This window comes from Mirounga angustirostris, unplaced genomic scaffold, assembly GCF_029215605.1.
Source record: "Mirounga angustirostris isolate CCGP_5_RB_7025 unplaced genomic scaffold, mMirAng1.0.hap1 SCAF_18, whole genome shotgun sequence".
NCBI lineage: Eukaryota > Metazoa > Chordata > Mammalia > Carnivora > Phocidae > Mirounga > Mirounga angustirostris.
This window is the reverse complement of record NW_026991726.1, coordinates 2,911,116-2,930,239: the sequence shown is the minus strand read 5'-3', so window position 1 is coordinate 2,930,239 and position 19,124 is coordinate 2,911,116. Positions and strand designations below refer to the sequence as shown.

The following is a 19,124-nucleotide window of genomic DNA, read 5'->3' as shown; positions in this document are numbered from 1 at the left end:
GGATGCTGCTCCCCTTGTGGGTGCAGAAGGGTTCCTCCCGCGAGTTTCTGCGTTTTCATTTTCCTGATTGATTTGCTCACGCACACGTAAGACAGTCACGCGGCACCAGAGGATGTGCGGTAAAAATGGGTCGCTCTCCTCTTCCCCAGCCCTGCTTTCCCTCCTTCGCGTGATTCCAGGTGTCTTCTTCCAGGGACAGGAAGGGAGGCCTCTCGTTCTCTTAACGCTGAGCTGCTGAGGGCGCTGGGGTCAGATCTCGCACATGACGATGCACGTGACGTCTTAAACCTTTTATTTAGGTGTAATTTCAAATGTAGAAGAAAGTTGCAAGAACGGGTTAGGGTTAGGGTAGGTGACCCTGTGACCCATGCAGCCCCACAGTCAGCATGTTGGAGCCAGGAACACTCCCCCTGTGCTGAGCTCCCGGGCAAACCCTGCAGGTCCCCTCCCCTGGCTGACCCCCTGAAGTTTCTGTCCCCACCTGCCATGAGTTGGAAGTCCCCACAACCTCCTCTTCAGGTTTGGATAATCTGCTCCAGTGGCTCATGGAACTCAGAGAAACATGTGTGATTCTTGGGCACAGCCATGAATCTCAGCTTCTTCATGATGGGGGGCAGCCCAGCAGCTGAGTGACCATGCAGGGCTGCCTCTGCTTTTATTTCATTTTTTTATCAGAAAATCAAGGGCAGTTGCCTCAAAGCGTGGGAGAGGAGGACAAAGGGATGGCAAGTATCCTGAAGCGGTAAAGCAGTCCTGCACCCTCCCCTAGGGGCAGGCACTCAGGGAGGCAGTCATGGGATAAGGGGAAAGTGGGATGTTTGTGCTAGCAAGCACCAGGTGCAGAAAGGGGACCTGAGGGTTACATTCTTTCCTAGCTCCTAACCTGTGCCCTGCCCCTGGGGATCATGGGATCCTGCTCCTACTGGGCCCTTGCGTTCAATAGTCTGAGAACAGGAACGCTGTTGACCTTTCAGCTGCTTCCACAATCACTCCTGTGGGCTTACAATATATTTTCTAAGAATAATTCCACACTTCCTCCGTGAGGTGGACTACCTGGTATGCACAGAGGTGGATATGAAGTTCTGCGACCACGTGAGTATGGAGATCCTGTCCCCCCTCTTTGGCACCCTGCACCCCGGTTTCTACCAGGCAGCCCACAAGGACTTCAGCTACGAGCATTGGCCACAGTCGCAGGCACACATCCCCAGGGACAAGGGCGACTTTTACTACATGAGGACCTTTTTTGCGGGGTCGGTGGTAGAGGACCAACTGACCTTGGCCTGTCACCAGGCAATGGGGGTCAACCTGGCCACTGGGATTGAGGCTGTGTGGCACAATGAGAGCCACCTGAACAGGTACTTGCTGGACCATAAGCCCATTAAGGTGCTGTCCCCAGAGGACCCGTGGGACCCTCAGCTGCTGGGCTGTCCCCGAGAGGACCTGTGGGACCCACAGCTGCTGGGCTGCCCCTGGAGGACCTGTGGGATCCACAGCTGCTGGGCTGCGCCCCATCATGAAGAAGCTGAGATTCATGGCTGTGCCCAAGAATCACCAGGACATCAGCAGTGGTTATTACTTGAGGAGTCATTTTGGTGCCCACCAGGTCTTTCACTTGAGTTAACAGATGAGCCCGAAGGAAGGACGTCATCAGTTAGGAAGTACAGACGAAGGTCAGAGTGGAGGTGGGCAAAGGCCTCTTTAACTCAGAGAGCGGGGGAGCCCCGAGGTTCTTCTACACACCTTGCCCTGCTCATCGATTCCAGCTGCCTGGCTCTGAGTTCTGTCCTTTTAATGAACTGGTCATCTAGTAAGTAACATGTTTCTCTGAGTTCCATGAGCCACTGGAGCAGATTATTCAAACCTGAAGAGGAGGTTGTGGGGACTTCCAGTCTGTAGCCCATAGCTCGGAAACAGGGGTGACCTCTCTGCCCAGCCACTGGCTGACCACTGAGTTAACAGCACAGGGATTCAGTGGCCACACACGGCAAAGAATCAGACTTGACAAAGTGAGTTCAGAAAAGTCACTAAGCCAACAGTAGCAACTACAACGAGCAGCAATCATGAAGCCTGGAGTGGGGAAGGTCTGATGTTCAGGATGCTTCCATTATAATATTCATAATCACACCCTGGACTTGTCACTGGGGCCAAGTCCCCCGGCTGGGGGTCAGGTAGCTCCTACATGTTCCACGTGCCTCTCTCTGGCTCCCCCAGCCGTGCACAGTCCTATGCTGCTTCCCAGCAGAGGTCAGTTTTAACCAAAGCCAGGAAGATGGGATGGGTTTTCCTGACTCCCCACCCCTGCCCCACAGGGCTGCAAGAGAGGAAAAAGGTTTCCTCAACCCTGTTAAGGTCCCCGGCTGAGTCTGGAAATTGACAAAGACAGATGAACAGGAGAAAAGCAAGCAAAATGTATTGATTGCTTTGGTGGGAGCCTCACAAGACCATGAAGACCAGCAGAGGTGACTGGAGCAGACAGCTCTTCTACCTTTTAGACAAAGAAGCAGTAAGTGTGTGAAGAATTGACAGACGCAGGGGTTTGGACTAGGGCTCGTAAACGGTAAAGAAGTAACTAGGAAGATAAGGGTTAGTTTAACCAGGTGTGTGTGTATAGACCCCGTGGTCCTAAATTCCTTGACTCTGGTGATAAGCACGTCATCTCTGTGGTCCGGGGAGAGAAAGTTCCACATGGCAGTCTTCTGACCTGCTTAAGGGAAAAAGGGCTGATGGCTGGGGGTCAGAGAGACCTTCTTGCTTTGCTCTATGCAAAAGTTCTTTTAGCTTCTGTATTTATTTTGCCAAGGTGCCGTATTTGGGGTAGTGTGTCCTAACCCTCACTGGCCTGGTGCTGTACTCTGTCTCCTAGTATCCAGGACATTGGATGTGCTGCTGTGGAGACCTTCCAGCCCTGGGGTAGCCCCTTGTCCAGGGAGGCACCTGCCTCAAGGGGAGGGTCGCTAAGGGTGGCCGCCCCTCCTCAGGGAGATTGGGTGGGAGAATGCAGATCTTACTTCGAGAAACTGACTTTATTTCCTGAAAAGGTCTACCTGATAGTGGGATCATACGGGAGTTCTTTTTTTAGTATTTTTGGGAAGCTTCATCCTTTTCCCAGCATGGGTGTGCCAACCAAAGTCAATTCCAGATGATTTTTACCTATAAACCAGAGATTTTGCAAGAACCTCTCCAGCAGAGAACATGAGGAGAACAGTTTCAAGACCTTAGACAGGCAGAGATTTCCCAGGATGCAAAATATACTAACCGTAGGAACAAACCGGTGACTTAGAAACTATGAAATGAAGAACTGGCTCTCCTTCTTCCATTTCTGGCTAGTGTGCTGGTCTGTGGCTCGATCTCACCTCAGGCAGCTGAAAGGTTGACCTCCCAGGTCAGCTACCACTGAGATGGCTACTGTTTCTAGAAATTCTTCGGGGTGTGGCCGGTTTTCCCCACCTGCGCACTGATCAAGTCGGCGACCTCGGACAGTGGAGCCACGGGTCCTCCAGGCATGGTTCCCCCCCCAGTGCCCCAGTAAAGCCATTCCACTGAGGGTTTAGGGGGACCGGAGCTGCCCCTAGGCAAAAACACCAGAGGTTCTCACTGTCCCTACCTGGCCTTCAGATGCTCCTCAGTTACTCCTGTGCCTCTGGTGTCTTCCTGGAACCCTGACCTGGCTGGTTTTGGACAGTTTGTCCAGTGGTACCCTCACTTTCTGGGAGGGGGATTTGCTGGAATCCGCAGTGTGTCCTGCAGCCCCACCGGGATCACTTTTTGAAGGCACGTCGCCTGGGCCATCTGAGGACTCAAGACTGTGGGTCTGTGGCTTGGAGGGATTCTGAGCAGCTGGTGGGATTCTGAGCGCTGGTGGGATGGGAGGGCTGCAAGGCCCAGAGGCAGGTTTCCAGGAAGCTGTCTGGGGTCCCCGGCATCCTGCCGTTTTTGAATCAAAGCCCTGAGATCTTTAAAATGCCAGCAACGTTACAGCATGGGCCAGAAAAGCAAATGTCCCTGTGCACCCAACACCACCTAAACTATTGGCCATTTCTTGTCACTTGAGTTGAGTAGAAAGGATTGGGAGTCAGGGCTTGAGGGGGGTCCTGGGTCAGACTTTGTGTTTGGGGGACAAAGGTCATCCGGACAAGCTTGTGCTGAGGCTGAGGAGGGGGTCTGTGTGGAGACCCCAGCTGCAGGCACTGCTGTCCAATGATGCCCCCTCAGCCCGACCCAGTGCACCTGCTGCTGGGGGAGAGCCTGCCCCCTCCTCTCTGCCTGAGGGCTCTCTCCTGCACGAGGTGTGCCTCCTCCCCTGCCAGTCACTGCCAGCCTGCAGCCTGGGAGGGTGGGAGGGTGGCTACCCCGAGTTCCTGCAGCTGCTCGGGGAGCGCCTGCCCCCTCCTCTCTGCCTGAGAGCCCAGGCTCTCTCTCACACCAGGTGCCTCCTCTCCTGCCAGCCACTGCCAGGCTGCAGCCTGGGAAAGTGGCTATCCCGAGTTCCTCCAGCTGCTGGGGGAGCGCCTGCCCCCTCCTCTCTGCCTGAGGGTGTATCCTGTACCAGGTGCCTCCTCCCCTGCCATTCACTGCCAGCCTGCAGCATGGGAGGGTGGATACCCTGAAAACCTCCAGCCCTGTGGACAGAGTCAGTGCAATGTGGTCTCCCAGCAGGTCTGAGCACCAGGCCCCCACATTGCTCACTCTCGTCCTATGGGCTCAATGTGCCACATCCTCCCTCAGGCTCCCTGGTCCGAGTCCTCCTCTGCTCGTGGACCATCCTTGGCCCAGGCTCCACACGCTGGGACTGGGAGCGGGTCGTCTGGACGATCTGGACTCTCGCTTCTGTTCCCGTGACACGGGCACAGGCCGGCCTCACAGACTGCTCAGAGGAGACTCAGCACAGGACGATGCAGGTCGCTGTAAGGGGAGATGCCAAGTGACCCCAGAGGGAGCGCACAGGCCTTGCAGAAGGCGCTGGGCTCATGGGGCTCAGTGTGGGATGCGGGCGCCCAGCCAAGGGGCATGGGGAATCCTGGTGAGGGCGGCCCTGGCAAGTGGGGGAGGGGGAAGCCACAGAAGGGTCTCAGAAGAGGCAGGAGACAAGGAAGAGGACAGGACAGAGCTTCCCAAGGAGGTCGATGGAAGGATCAAAGGATCACAGAGACCCTTGGGGAAACTCGGAGGCCCTGGAGATGTTGGCTGAAATGCTGTCATTTGGTCAGAAAAATTGTGTCACAACTCCCCAGTTGACACTGGATGATTTACTCTTTGTTGGTTCTAGGAATCAGTGCATACCTGCCATTAGAACTCACATGGCATGAAGTCTAGGACATACTTACTTTTCATCACTTTTCAGGACGAGATTTTTCTAGAGGAGGTGCTAAACACGGGTCTCTCCATTCTTTTCTTTGTGCGACTGGCCTGTTTCCAGGAGCAGATTCCTAGTGCTCATCGCCAGAGCTAGCCGTGAGGACTGCCCCCCATCACCTCCCACAGTGGACGTGACCATGTGGGTTGGGGGGTGCTCACTGATGAAGCCCCAGTGCTCAGTACCCAGCAGGGACCCCAGATCCTGTGCTGAATGAGGGAGGATGGGAGTGAGGGAAAGAGAGAGGGAGGGACGATGGGAGAGAAGGAGGGGAGAGAGGGAGAAGGGAAGGGAGGATGGGAGGGAGGCAGGATGGGGAGGGGGAGGGGAGAAAGGCAGGAGGAAAGGGAGGATGGGAGGGGTAGAGGGGAGGGAGGGAGGCAGGGAGGATGGGAGGGAGGCAGAGAGGCAGGGAGGGAGGGAGTGGGGGAGGGAAGGGAGGAGTGGAGGGGAAGGAGAGAGAGGGGGGAATGAATGAGTGAATAAATGACGTACGGAGGGAGGGAGTGAAACCACAGAAGCTGGATCTGTACCTCAGGAGCCATTATTTGGGGTGAGGTCCGAGGGCATCACAGCCTGGGTCCTGGATGGTGGCTCAGGGCACGTCCATCTGTCCTCCCAGTGCTGACCTTCCTTCTCCTTGGACCCGGTGTCATCCTGGATCCTCTCCATCCCCTCCTCAAACAATTCTCAATGTTCCCAGGAACAGGGTGGCAGGACGGAGTCTCAGGAGGGGCTTCCCGGATCCTGTGCCCCGAAGGACAATGTGACAGTGGCTACAGGACATTCTATCATGAGGACTGGGACCATGGATCCCATCCATCTCCTTGGTCATTAGCGTTGTTCCATTCCCTGCTCTCTCCACCACCGCTGTGCTGAACACTCCTGAAAGCAGATCTGTGAAAAACCGAGCCAGAGTTTCCGGGGGTGAGTCCGAGGCCGAGCATGCCAGGTGATGGGTGCACCTGCAGCCTGGGGTGGGTGATGCTCACTGTTCTCCCAGACAGGGGTGCCCGTCACCCTTTCCTCCAGGGGACCTACATTGGACCTCCGCTTCCTCACGTTCTCCCCAGACCAGACACCTGCCAGTCTGAGGGTGATGAGCGCTGCCTCCATAGGGTTTCCTTTGCCGGAATCCTTCCCCGGGAGCTCCACATCTCTGACACATATTCCCTGCGTGCCTATCCTCCCCCTTGGACTGGCATGTGTTTGGTCTCCATCCCTGTGGAACCCAGTGACTTGGAGCGTGGTTTGGACCAGAGTCAGGTGAAACCTTTCTCTGGCCTTGCTTTGTGGTGTGTCTTCCAGCTTTCTGCGTTTCCCTGGTTTCTGTGTGGGCCACAGGAGTAACCAGCCGTTTCCTGTCTGGGGTCAGGCTGTGGTGTCCCAGCAGGTACAGGGGTCTCTGCCCCGAGATTGTGCCCATAATTCCTTTTTTAAAAAAAGATTTTATTTATTTGCGAGAGAGAGTGAGAGGGAGAGAGATCACGAGCAGGGGGAGTGGGAGAGGGAGAAGCAGGGTTCCCATGGAGCAGGGAGCCCAATGCGGGGCTCGATCCCAGGACCCTGAGATCATGACCTGAGCCGAAGGCAGATGCTTAACGACTGAGCCACCCAGGCGCCCCTGTGCCCATAATTCCTAAAGTGGCCTCTATGATTACATCTGATCTGTAATCAATCGGGGATTTCAATATCGAATAAGGGAAATTTTATGACAAATAAACAGAAGAAAACGAGTCCCCTTTGAAAATAAGTGGGCAGACACAAAGGCTCCTATTGCATGATTCCATGTACAGAAACATCCAGAACAAGTAAAAGAATAAGGAGAGAAAGCAGCTTAGGGGTTTCCAGGGTATGGGCTGGGGGCGAAATGGGCAGGGGGGCTTCTGGTTCGGGGACTCCTTTGAGACATGAGATATTCCGCAGCAATCTTCTGGGGTGTGGTGGCACAGCGTTGGGAATGTACTTATGCTCATCATATGTTCAGTTGAAAACAAGTAATTTTATTTAAAACAAATAATAAACAGTATACAGAACATGAAAATGAACAATATGAACTAGAACAATATGAACCAGAGAGAAAGAACATAGGGGGAGGGGATGAAACAATCTGGCGGGGCGTCGGGGTCCGGCGATGGACCTAAGGGTAATTGTACAAGGAGCTCTCCCCGCAGGGCTGTGGGCTCTGGATGTGGCTCTGGGAGCCCTGCGGGAGCAGGAGTAGGGGCAGGGGTTGGGATAGGGGCAGGGCCAGGGGCAGGGCCAGGTGTAAGAGCAGGCCCAGGGGCAGGGGCAAGGGGAGGGATAGGATCAGCAGTCGTGGCAGGTGCAGGATCTAGGGCAGGACCTGGGTAAGGAGCAGGAACAGGAGCTCCGGCAGGCGCAGGGGCAGGGGCAGCGGCAGAATGAGCAGGAACAGGAGCTCAGGCAGGGGCAGGGGCAGCAGGTCTGACAGGGGTAGGGTTATGAGCAGGAGCAGGGTCAGGGACAAGAACAGGAGCTCAGGAAGGGTCAGGGGAAGGGGCAGCGGAGTCTGGGAGGGGCAGGGAGAGGAGCAGGAGAAGGAGCAGGAACCGGAGCTCAGGCAGGGGAAGGGGCAGTGGCTCTGGCAGGGGCAGGGGAAGGGGTAGGAGGAGGATCAGGAGCTGGGTTGCAGCAGTGGCAGGTGCAGGATCCAGGGCAGGAGCTGGGTCAGGGGCAGGATCCAGGGCAGGAGCTGGGTCAGGGGCAGGAACAGTAGCAGGAGCTGGGTCCGGGGCAGGTGCCAGTTCTTCCTGGTCCACGTCAGGCTGTCCGTGGGTGGGTGCCGGGTCACCTGCCGTCTCCTGGTCTCCTCCTGAAGTCGCTGCAGGCACCACCCCTCCCTCCAGAGCTCCCGATGGAGTTGGAACCGGCTCTAGCTCCTCAGGTGCTGGAGCAGCTGTGAGAGGAGAAAAGCTCACCCCGAGCCCGCTCTCCGTGGGCCTTTGCGGAGACAGAACCCAGCCCAGGGCCTCCCAGAGAAGCCGCAGCCAGGAAGGAGCCCTCCCTGGGGTGTCTCCCCGACTGCAGTCCACCCGCTGGATGCTCTGCGCCCAGTCGTTGCTCCAGGCCCCACACCAGCCTCTGGGGGCTCGTCCCTGTGGGGCCAGCACCGACCCATCCCCACACACCACAAACACCCAGCCCCAGCCTTCTCACCCTCGGGCTCGGTCTCCGTGGGCTCCGGCTCCTGGACCACTGTCCGGTGACCAAGCACCTGGGACAGTGGTCTGGGGGGTGTTGGAGGTCTTGCCCGGCAATCCCTAGCACTTGTTTTGGGGGATGCCTGTGGGGTCAACCCCTCCGTCAGGGAGGAGGACATGTCCGCCAGCCGCCTCGGGAGGTCATCCGTGGCCTTCTGCAAAGACAGGGACGGGTAGCTGGCTGGAGGCATCACAGCCCTGCCGGGCCATCCTCACTGTCCTCCTGCCCAGTCCCCCTGCTGCTCCCAGATCAGACACAGTCCTGTGAGTGCACACCCCTGCACCCTGGATGCAGTGACCCATCCCTGCAGGGCTATCTGGATAAACCCTGGGTAGAAGGGGCAGCGCCCACACACCCCATCCGACACGGCCAGCCTTGACCTTGAACATGACCTGCCCACTGGGAATCTGACCCCTCATCAGCCTGCTCCTGCTCAGGGTGGCCCCACCCTGCATGACCCCTCTTTACACACACACACACACACAGAGACACACACGCACGCACACACACACTCACACACAGACACGCACAGACACACACACACGGAGGGGGGCCTGGGGCTGCACAGGCAGATCAGAGCGTGTGGGGCTGGGTGGCAGGCTCTGGGCCTCCTGGTGTCACCTTTCTGTCCTTCCGGCCAAATGGCCAGAGGCTGTGGGGAGCCCTGATTCGACATCCCCAGCGGGGGACAGTGTTTGCAGGGCGCTCTTTCTTCAGCCTGCAGCGTCCAGATTTGGGGAAGCAGCACCCGAACATGCTTTTTGTTGGAGGGTCTCCAAAGAAATGAGCTGGGCAGGGGGCTGTCTCTGGAATGTGGGTGCCTGGTTACCGGGGTTCCAAATTCTGTTGGGCTCTGTTGTCAGGGAAGTGAGGTCACCACTGCCTGGGGTCCCCTTACCCAACTTCCTCCTCACACAAGACCCCCGCCCGAGGGCCCCCTCCCCCGGCTGCTCAATGCTCCCCCTCCCCCCATGCCCCATCCATACAGTGACTCCCTCAAATGGTTCTAGTTAAGTTGACATTTCTAACCTGGTAGGAGTGAAGAGCAGATTGCTGCTGCACATCTTCAAGTGTGATATCGGTCATTTCATTTGGCATTAGTGTACAATGTATTTAGTGAATATCCACTCTCTACCAGGTAGTATAGATTGGTCTCTTGAATTCCGTGTTGACACCTTCTGAGCAGGAGCTTGGGAGTTAGGACAGATGCTGAATGGAAGACTCACACTTAATGTTTGTGATTCTTTCCTCTTATGTGTCATATGCATATACACACAAGATATGGTATATCTAGTAGTAAACCTTGGCATTCATTTAAATGATCACTTATCCTTTTCTATGCTGGTTGCCTAGGGGAATCTGATTGGATGCTCAGTCATAGTGTATCTTTCTCATATCTGATTTATATGTTTGGTTTTTTTCTCTTATTTTTCTTTCTATTTGATTAGTCTCATTAGACATGTATTTTTTTAATTATAACTAATAATCCAAGGTTATTTTTGGTTAAGTGTGGAATATTAGTAAATTATTAGTAAAAATTAAGTACTCTACTGAACGCTAATCTCAGAAAACTATGTTATGTAAGAACATTATGGTTATATTTTACTCACCAAGTTATTGAATTTTGCTAATAATTTAATATTTGCAAAGCAGTTTCAGAGACTATCAGTATAAAAAGATCATGTGAATTTCTAAATTTAGTTAAATGTTTTTAATTTTATAAAATACTTCGTTCCATTATTGATGGTCTTTGAGTTTCTTTCGTAAGTTTTTATATTGTGAATTGGAACTTCTCGATAACCCTAGAAATGAAAATTGGAATACTGGGTAAAAAGCACATTAGTCATTTATCACTGATTTCTTAAGCTTGGCATTACAAACATAGAGAACTACTCTGAGTTCTTCATCCGCTTATTTAATTTCATTTTTATAAGCCATTCCTCTTAAATACTTTGTATTCCTAGACTTCCTCAAATGGTACCCCGGTTCAGCATTCAGCAGTTCAACCCCAAAGGTTTTCTGCAGAATACTAGAATAATATGAAATATAAAAACACATCAGCACATTTAGTATTTAGCTGACCTTTGGACTCATGGGTTAGATCTGAGGAAGGTAGAAATCAAAAAAGCTATTTGATCTCCAAAACTTTATCTGTTGATCAGCCCTGAGAAGGACACTGACAGATATCCAGTTTATTGATGGCAGGTGTTAAGTGAGTTGTTTTTCTTCCGTTTGAAGAGGAAATCAGGTTCTATAATTGGTTTCATTCAAACTATTAATTTTTTTTATGTGTAATCAGGCAAGTTTAGATCAAATTAGAGAAAGGCATCTTGAGTCAAAGCCAACTTCAAAGTTTATATAGATAAGAAATCCTTATTGTCTTCTTGGACTAAATTATCTTAAAATACAGGCAATCTGGGATCCAGTGTCTATGGCCGGGCTTCAGGAGGCCATTGATGTTCCCAGTAATTTTATGTCAAAGTTGGTATGTGACTTTATTTCTCTAAGGATAATCCATTGGAAACCTGTGGGTTTTTCTCTCTGGTAAGAATTTATGAATATATTTTTTAGAAGATTTATTTATCCATTTTAGAGAGAAAGAGCAGAGGGGAGGGGCAGAAGGAGAGTGAGAAAGAATCCCAAGCAGACTCTGCGCTGAGCACAGGACCTAATGCGGGGCTTGATTTCATGACTTAGAGACCATGACTGAGCCAAAACCAAAAGCCTGGATGCTCAACCAACTGCGCCACCCAGGCACCCCAAAATTTATGAATATTTTAAGTGGATAATGAAAATTAGTATAGTAGTTTTAAAAAATCTGCCTTATAAATCATACTAACCTAGAATACAGGTAAAATATACAACAATTTCTTTTAACATAATACACTTTTTAATGAGTTGCCCCATTGTCCTTTTCTTAGTACTGTTCTTATTTTCCTTTTTCTTTTGTAGGGCTGAGATGCTTCTAGATCAGTACCGAAAGAAGTCAAAGCTCTTCCATACTACAGTTGTCCTGGCCCCACTAGGAGATGATTTTCGCTACTGTGAACGCATAGAATGGGATCATCAGTATAAGAATTATCAGCTGCTTTTTGATTATATGAATTCTCATCCTGAGTATAATGTTAAGGTAATTTGAAAATATTTAATTATGATACTGTATTTGAAGTTGAGCCTTCATTATTAAATGAGGCTAAAACACAACAGCCTTAGTTTCTTTGTCCCACATCCCAATATTTCCTAGAATATGTAGTTTGTATGTAAGAGTGTAGTTCTTAAAGAGGAAAATTATCTAGTACTATAGTTGCATTTCTGAAGTTGTCCCTTTCCCCCCATTCCTACAGCATTAAAGAGACTTTACTTTTATGTAGTTGTAAATATGCACCTACTAAGTTGTGATCTTCAGTTTTCAGTGATGTCCTGTTTTTCTACCAGCATCAAAAGTTTGTTTCTCTGACGGCTGCATCCTTGTGATTTTAGTAATGTGACGGGCAATGCAGATGAACGTGTCATGAATTTTGCAAATTAATGTCTTGTGTCCAGAGAATACACTAGCATCTTTCTTAGTTGAGAAGACTTCCAAAATTAATCATTTACCTGTAGTTCTTTCTCTCTTTTTTTGTTTCCCTTTTGGAAAATTTTGAATGTACCCTAAAGTTTTGAGAACAACTTAAGTACCCTTCCCCTGACCCCTGCCTCCCCATATCCATAGCTCAGCTACCACATTGATCAACTCGAGGTCACTCTCACTTCAGCTGTGCCTCACTGTCCTCTCTCACCCTCTCCCAGGGATTATTTTGGAGGAAATAGTAGTCATGTAGTTTCATCTGTAACCATTTCATTATGTATCTAAATGATAAGGACTCTGTTTAAAAATACAATCATAATGCCACTATTATATCTAAAAAATTAACAATAATTCAATATTATCATATATCCAGATAGATTCAGATTTTCCTGATCACATACAGGCATTTTTTTTTAAGCATATGTTTCATGAGTCAGGATTCAAACAAGAGTCCTATATTAGACCCTATATGAGAAAATTACCCAATGTGTTTATTATATTCACATACTAACCTATGAGACAGTAGAATATTTGTGGAAATACTACAGAAAGGAAGAGATGTTACTGTTTAGGAAATTAGAAAGCTGATGATAGGTCACATTTTATGTAGGGAGAATTCAAGTTTATTAAGTAAATGTAAATAATATTAAATAGTTAAATAAACTTAAATAAAATGCCAGGTGTATTCAAGATACTTACAACTGAATTTCTACCAAATTATGAACTTTAGGTCTATGTTTAAATCATCTCTATAATCTCCTCAAAGATGAAGCTGATACACAAACATTTACTTAGGGGATGGCATATGCAGATGGGTATTTTATCCCTAAGTACATCTTCCTAGTGAATGGTTTTGAGATCCATAAAAGGATCTACCACTCATTCTAAAGAATTAAAGTACTGATTTTTGTATTTTACCTATTTCCTTCTTTGCCCAGTAGGGCAATTTGTAAAGTCACTTTAAAAAGCATCCAACTCTTGATTTTGGTTCAGGTCATGGTCTCAGGGTCACATACTTAAGATTTCCTTCTTGTATCATTTCAAAAGAAAAAACACTAACCATGATGATAGAAGGGAAAATAAGGTTACTTTTGTAAGATTTGGCAATGATTTGAATGAGCGGGGGGGGGGGCAGGGGGAGGGGAGAGAGAGACTCTCAAGCAGACTCTGTACTGAGTGCGGAGCCCAATGTGAAGCTCATTCTCATGACCTTGAGATCATGACCTGAACCAAAATCAAGAGTTGGATTTCTTAACCAACTGAGCCATCCAGGCGCCCCACAGTATATTCAATTTTAATACTGTATATTATCTTTAATATCCATTTGATAAATACATCACGATTTGTCCATTGTATTATTGATGGACATTTGGGTTGTTTCCAGTTTTTGTGTATTACAAATAAAGCCATTTTGAATATTTTGTGCATGTTTTTATATACATGTATGTGAATTTATGTGGGTATAAAATGGGATAGAAATTTTTGGTCACTGGGTATGCACATGTTCAACTTCAGTAGATATTGCCAAATGGTATCCCAAAATAGATGCACTAGTCGTTGCATTGTATGACAATTTCAGTTGCTGTACTTCCTTACTCAGATTTTTTGTTAGGATTTTTTTTTCATTTTTATTTTTTTATGATCGATATGATGGTTTTATTTTATATTTCCCTGGTAGTTAATGAATTGAACCTCTTTTCATAAGTTTATTGCCATTTAGGTATCCTCTTTTGTGAAGTGACTATTTAAATCTTTTGATGAATTTTCCTTAAATTGGGTTGTCTGTTTATTTTGTACCATTTATAACTCTTTTATATATTTTGGTTTGAGTCTTCCTTCAGATAAAAGTTATGCAAATATTGTCTCCCACTATGTGAGCCTGTTTTTTAATTTCTTTCTTAATGCTGTCTTTTGATAAACAGAAATTCTTTGTTTTAATTAAATCTAATATAACAGTATTTTCCTTTCCATGTCATGTTCTGCTTAAGAAATTTTTGTTTATACCCCATAATTATGAAAATACGCTTCCTATGAAGCTGTCCTCCAGAAGCTTTATTGTTTTACCTTCAATATTTAGGTCTGTAATCTGTTTGGAATTGATTTTTTTGTGAATTGTATGAAGACAGGGATCAAGGTGCATTTTTGCCCATATGGGTATCTACCACCATTTATTGAAAAGACCAGTGTGCCCACTTTACTGCAGCATCATCTTTTTCATTAATTTTGAGTGAAACTATTTGTGTGGCTCTTGTATAGACTCTATTCAATTTTGTCTATTTAGTCTCGGACTGTCTTAATTACTATAGTTTTAGAATGGATCTTAATTTCTGATAGCATAAGTCTTCTAATTTTGTTTTCTTTCTCAAGATTGCATTGGTTTTCTTTATAGTTCTGTATAGGTTTAAGATCAATTTTTAAATTTCTACCAAAAAAAGTTGGAATTTTGATTGGCATTGCATTGAACCTATAGATCAATGTGAGTACCGTTAACTTCTTTACAAATATTAGGCCATCCATGAATGTGGTATATTCCATGTATAAAAATACACTTGACTTTTGCATTCTAACCTTGTACCCAGTAACCTTCATGCATTTCCTTTCTTTCTGGAATTTTTGTCACTCAAGTGTCGGCTGCTTTGATTGTCCTTAGATACCTTCAAACAAAAGCTTTTTTTCTCTCTGTGGTTTATCTAGTATCTGTTCTCTGTAGGATGTTTGAAGTTATTTTGTCCAAGCCAGAAGCTTCAGTTTATTATTTTCTTTTAATGAAAGGAAAAACCCAAGTAAGCAATTGAATTTAGATGGCTAAAAAATTGACATTGTACCAACCAAGCCAGTCAGTTTCCCATTGGTCATCACTTATTTAACAATTTATGTATTTTTCTCATATGTTGCTCTGATAGAGGAGTTTGATTATGTTTAAGATTAAGGTTATGTTAAAGATATAATTTGTTGCCTTTTGAAGTAAAAAACATCTACCTTTTTTTTTGGTTATTTGGAATACGTACTTTGAGCTACCAAGAGACTATAGAAAAATTCACTCTTAAATAATTTCTTTTGAAACTACTCTAGGATAGATACAGGATTATATATCAGTCCTTTGAGATTGAATTAAATTTGTGAGAATGCTCACCAGGCTACTTAAATGAACTTTGCCTGGGGCAATTGCCAAGAAGGAAATACTTTCATCTTGGCTAATACCAAAAATTAGTTACAATATTCTAAAAGGGTATACTTTGTTGTGAATATTAACTCTGTAGCATGCCACAGTTCCCTAAAATCTGAAACTGAAGGGAATTTTTGTTATCTCATAGAAATCCCTTTTTATATAGATGAGAAAGTGAGTCAGAAATTTAGATTGTTGAATATTTTTTACTTTTATCAGTATACTTCCCTGAGCTTGTCTGTACTATTGGGCCTGAAGTTAATGCTGTATTTCTTTGCATTTGTGACCCTCATGGTTATACACACACACTTATATTCTGCTTCTTAGAATGTGTTAAGTGAGTAATAAATAACACTTAATTTTTGAGTACTTACTATTTGCTATTAACGTTTTCTTTTAGAGAGAGAGCATGCACTTTGGGGGTGCGGGGGCGTGGGGATGGGGAAAGGGAGAGAGAGAATCTTAAGCAGGCTCCATGCCCAGCACAGAGCCCAATGTGGGGCTCGATCTTATGACCCCGAGATCATGACCTGAGCTGGAACCAAGAGTCAGGTGCTTAACCAACTGGGCCATCCAGGCACCCCTGCTATTAACTTTTTAAAGTGCTTCACTTTAGTTAACTTATTTAATTCTCTGAACATTTTCTGGTAGGTACTATAATTATCCCCATTAGAGATGAGGAAACTGAGGCACAAATATATTAACTTGCCCAAGATACATTGTATTTGGTGAAGCCAAGATAAGACTAGGTAATATTATTGAAAATTGCTTTTCTGTGATGTAAACATAAGGATTTAGAAATAATTATCTATTTTGCTGTTATAAAATTTATTGTGTCACAGGTACATGATAACTTCTATTTGTCTTACTAATATCATCATGTTTCCAGCTGAAATTTTGCCTTTGCAATAGAAAAATGATAGCTAAAACTTAGACCATTATTTCCCAGTTGTGTTTCTAAGCATTTTACTTAGATCCCTCTTAGCTGTAACACAGACACAGAGACAATATATAAATATGCTCAAAACCACATTGTTAGGTAAATGGTAGAGATGGAATTCAAACCAATGCTATCTGGATCCAGGTTCTGTGCTGTTCTTAACCACTCTTCTAGAGTGCTACTCACTGTTTTTAACTACTCTTTTTTTTTTTCTTAAGATTTTATTTATTTGACAGAGACACAGCTAGAGAGAGAACACAAGAAGGGGGAGTGGGAGAGGGAGAAGCAGGCTTCCTGCAGAGCAGGGAGCCCGATGTGGGGCTTGATCCCAGGACCCTGGGACCATGACCTGAGCCAAAGGCAGATGCTTAATGACTGAGCCACCCAGGCACCCCTGTTTTTAACTGCTCTTAATTATTTTTCTGCCACATTGAATCAAAGTAGCTTTTAGTATCTGTGTGTGTGTGTGTGTGTGTGTGTATCTGTGTGTGGTAGGAAACAACAAAAATAGCATCTTAATATTCAAAGAAATACATTCCCTGTTAAATTCTCTGTTTATCTCTAAAAACACTGCCTTTTAATATCTGTTTACATGGTGTGGTATAATACTTCTTTTTTCCTTTGATTTATGGAATAGTTTGGGCTCATAAAAATGGATTTATGTTCTGGTAATTTAAATCATTAGTCAAAAGACCTTTTCATTTGAGCAGTCAACCTTGCAGTTCTTGTCACTCTTTGTGTTTTACTTCTATTCAATGTTACCTGCTGGTAGAGCAAGTCCATTTTTTTAATGACCTGCTGTTCTTAAAGTCTCCCTTATGAGAGCTCAAGCAAGGGGGATGGGGAGGCCAGGGGAGTGTATGTGCATATGACATATGAAAATACTTAATGGTTAACCAAACTGTATGTAAATGTTTTATTTTTGCTGCTTCCTCCCATCTTTTATTCATCTCTGAATTATTCTATTCCCTGACCCTTGCACACTTTGAAATTCTGGAGATGGGTAAGGTGTTTTCAGATCCACAGATTTGTATATCTCAGTAGTTCTTCTAACTGCTTAGGGGTGTAAGTTTTATTTTAGTTTACTTTGGGACCTGATGCAAGTGAAAGAGCTACTGTATATTTTTCCCCCTGCTTTTGAGTTTTGTAAAATCTGAGCTAGAATTTCATCTTAACTGGAAAGCGCATCTTAAATATTTACTGTTAACTTTTCCTTTTAGTGCTAGAAGTAATTTTAAGGTAGAGATGAATAAGTGTCACTTTTTTTTTTATTAGATACAGTTTGGGACTTTATCAGATTATTTTGATGCACTGGATAAAGAAGATGTAACCATTAGAAAGAATAGCCAATCCATGTTCCCTGTTCTAAGTGGAGATTTTTTCACTTATGCTGACCGAGACGATCATTACTGGAGCGGCTATTTTACATCCAGACCCTTCTACAAACGAATGGATAGGATATTGGAATCCCATCTAAGGTACAAAATTTACGTTTAGAAAGCTACATTAATTATTCACCTTTTTTATGTGATCATAGCACATAGCATAGCATAGAGTTTTGCATAATATACAACATGTATGCAGTATTGGGATGTGTTTAATGTAATTGTGAAATTTTAATGCAATCAGAGCTATGTCTCCAGTGCATAATCAGATTATTATATGGGCTTTTGTTCTGAAAAAAGCAGTTTATCTGATTAGACTTTCTCCTGTATCTTATGTTTTATATGTTTCTAATTAATTACTGGTATTGTTTGCACACCGTGATAATATCCAGTGGCATTGTTATGTGTGTCTGCAGGTCAGTAGCCAGACAGACTAAATTGCTGGAAACAAGCAAGGGTCACAAGGAACAAACAGGGCCTCTCTGTGGCTAAAATGTGGGCCTCAAAGTACACAATCTAAAACTAATGTATTTTATATGTGGGAGAACTTCAGAGGCTCCACCTCAGTTCTCATTTATTGAAACATATTTCTATAGGTGTGATTCTCTGCTTAGAAGAGCAAAACTTGAAAGAGATGAGAACTGATGGCGGCAGAGTGATTGGCTGAAAAAGCATAGTGACAGGGAGAAAGCAGAAAAGTCAGGAGAAAACAAAAACGCTCTAACCAGCGTTGTCCAGTAGAACTTTCAGTCACTGTCCAACAGAACTTTCTGCAGTGGTAGAAATCTTCTGTTTCTGTTTTCTGCACTGTTTAGTATGGCCACTTGCCACATGTAACTGTTGAGCACTTGAAATGTGACCAGTGTGGCTGAGGAAGTGAACTCTTAATTTCCTTTAATTTGAGTTGATTTAAATGTAAATAAATAATCACACGTGGCTAGTAGCTATCTTTGTGGGTCCTGTTGCTTTTTGGTAAGGATGAACCACCCTGGGGGCTCCTGGGGCTCTCTCTATGTGTGTGTAGCGTGGGAGCTTAATTCATTTTCAGGATGAGTTCACTTTCAGCTTAGTTCAGATCATGAATTCATGATGATTAATTTTCATGATGAATCTCAGTATTAAAAATAAAAAGTCATGTTATATCTACCTTCTTCTCCGTACTGGTAGAAATAGTACATTTTGGAAAGCCCTTTTATAAAGATCATGAATTTCTCCCAGAGTTGTACTTTGGTATAGTAGTGTGTTTTTTTTTATTTTTACTGTTTCATGCTGTCAGCATTATTTCAAAAGCCTGACCTTTGCCTTTTTTTTGGGATATTCACAAATGTGCCAGATGGATACGTATTCCTGTATTTGTAATAAAATAGTATTTCTATATTAGAGAGATTGATGCATTCTTGCCCAATAGAATATTAATTCTCTATTATGTTACTCTAAACTACCTATGATAAAAACAGAGAAAGTACTAAGTAATGTAGAGATTCTTT

At 45.7% G+C, this 19,124-nt stretch overlaps 1 long non-coding RNA gene across 1 annotated transcript in view; it reads left to right on the top strand.

Annotated features, from left to right (window-relative positions):
- LOC135363074 (uncharacterized) overlaps positions 1-19,124 on the top strand; it is a 53,530-nt gene that overhangs the window by 909 nt on the left and 33,497 nt on the right. Inside the window, exons 2-3 of the long non-coding RNA XR_010408796.1 lie at positions 11,531-11,708; positions 17,528-17,730. This is a non-coding gene — a long non-coding RNA (uncharacterized LOC135363074). The remainder of the gene's footprint in view (positions 1-11,530; positions 11,709-17,527; positions 17,731-19,124) is intronic.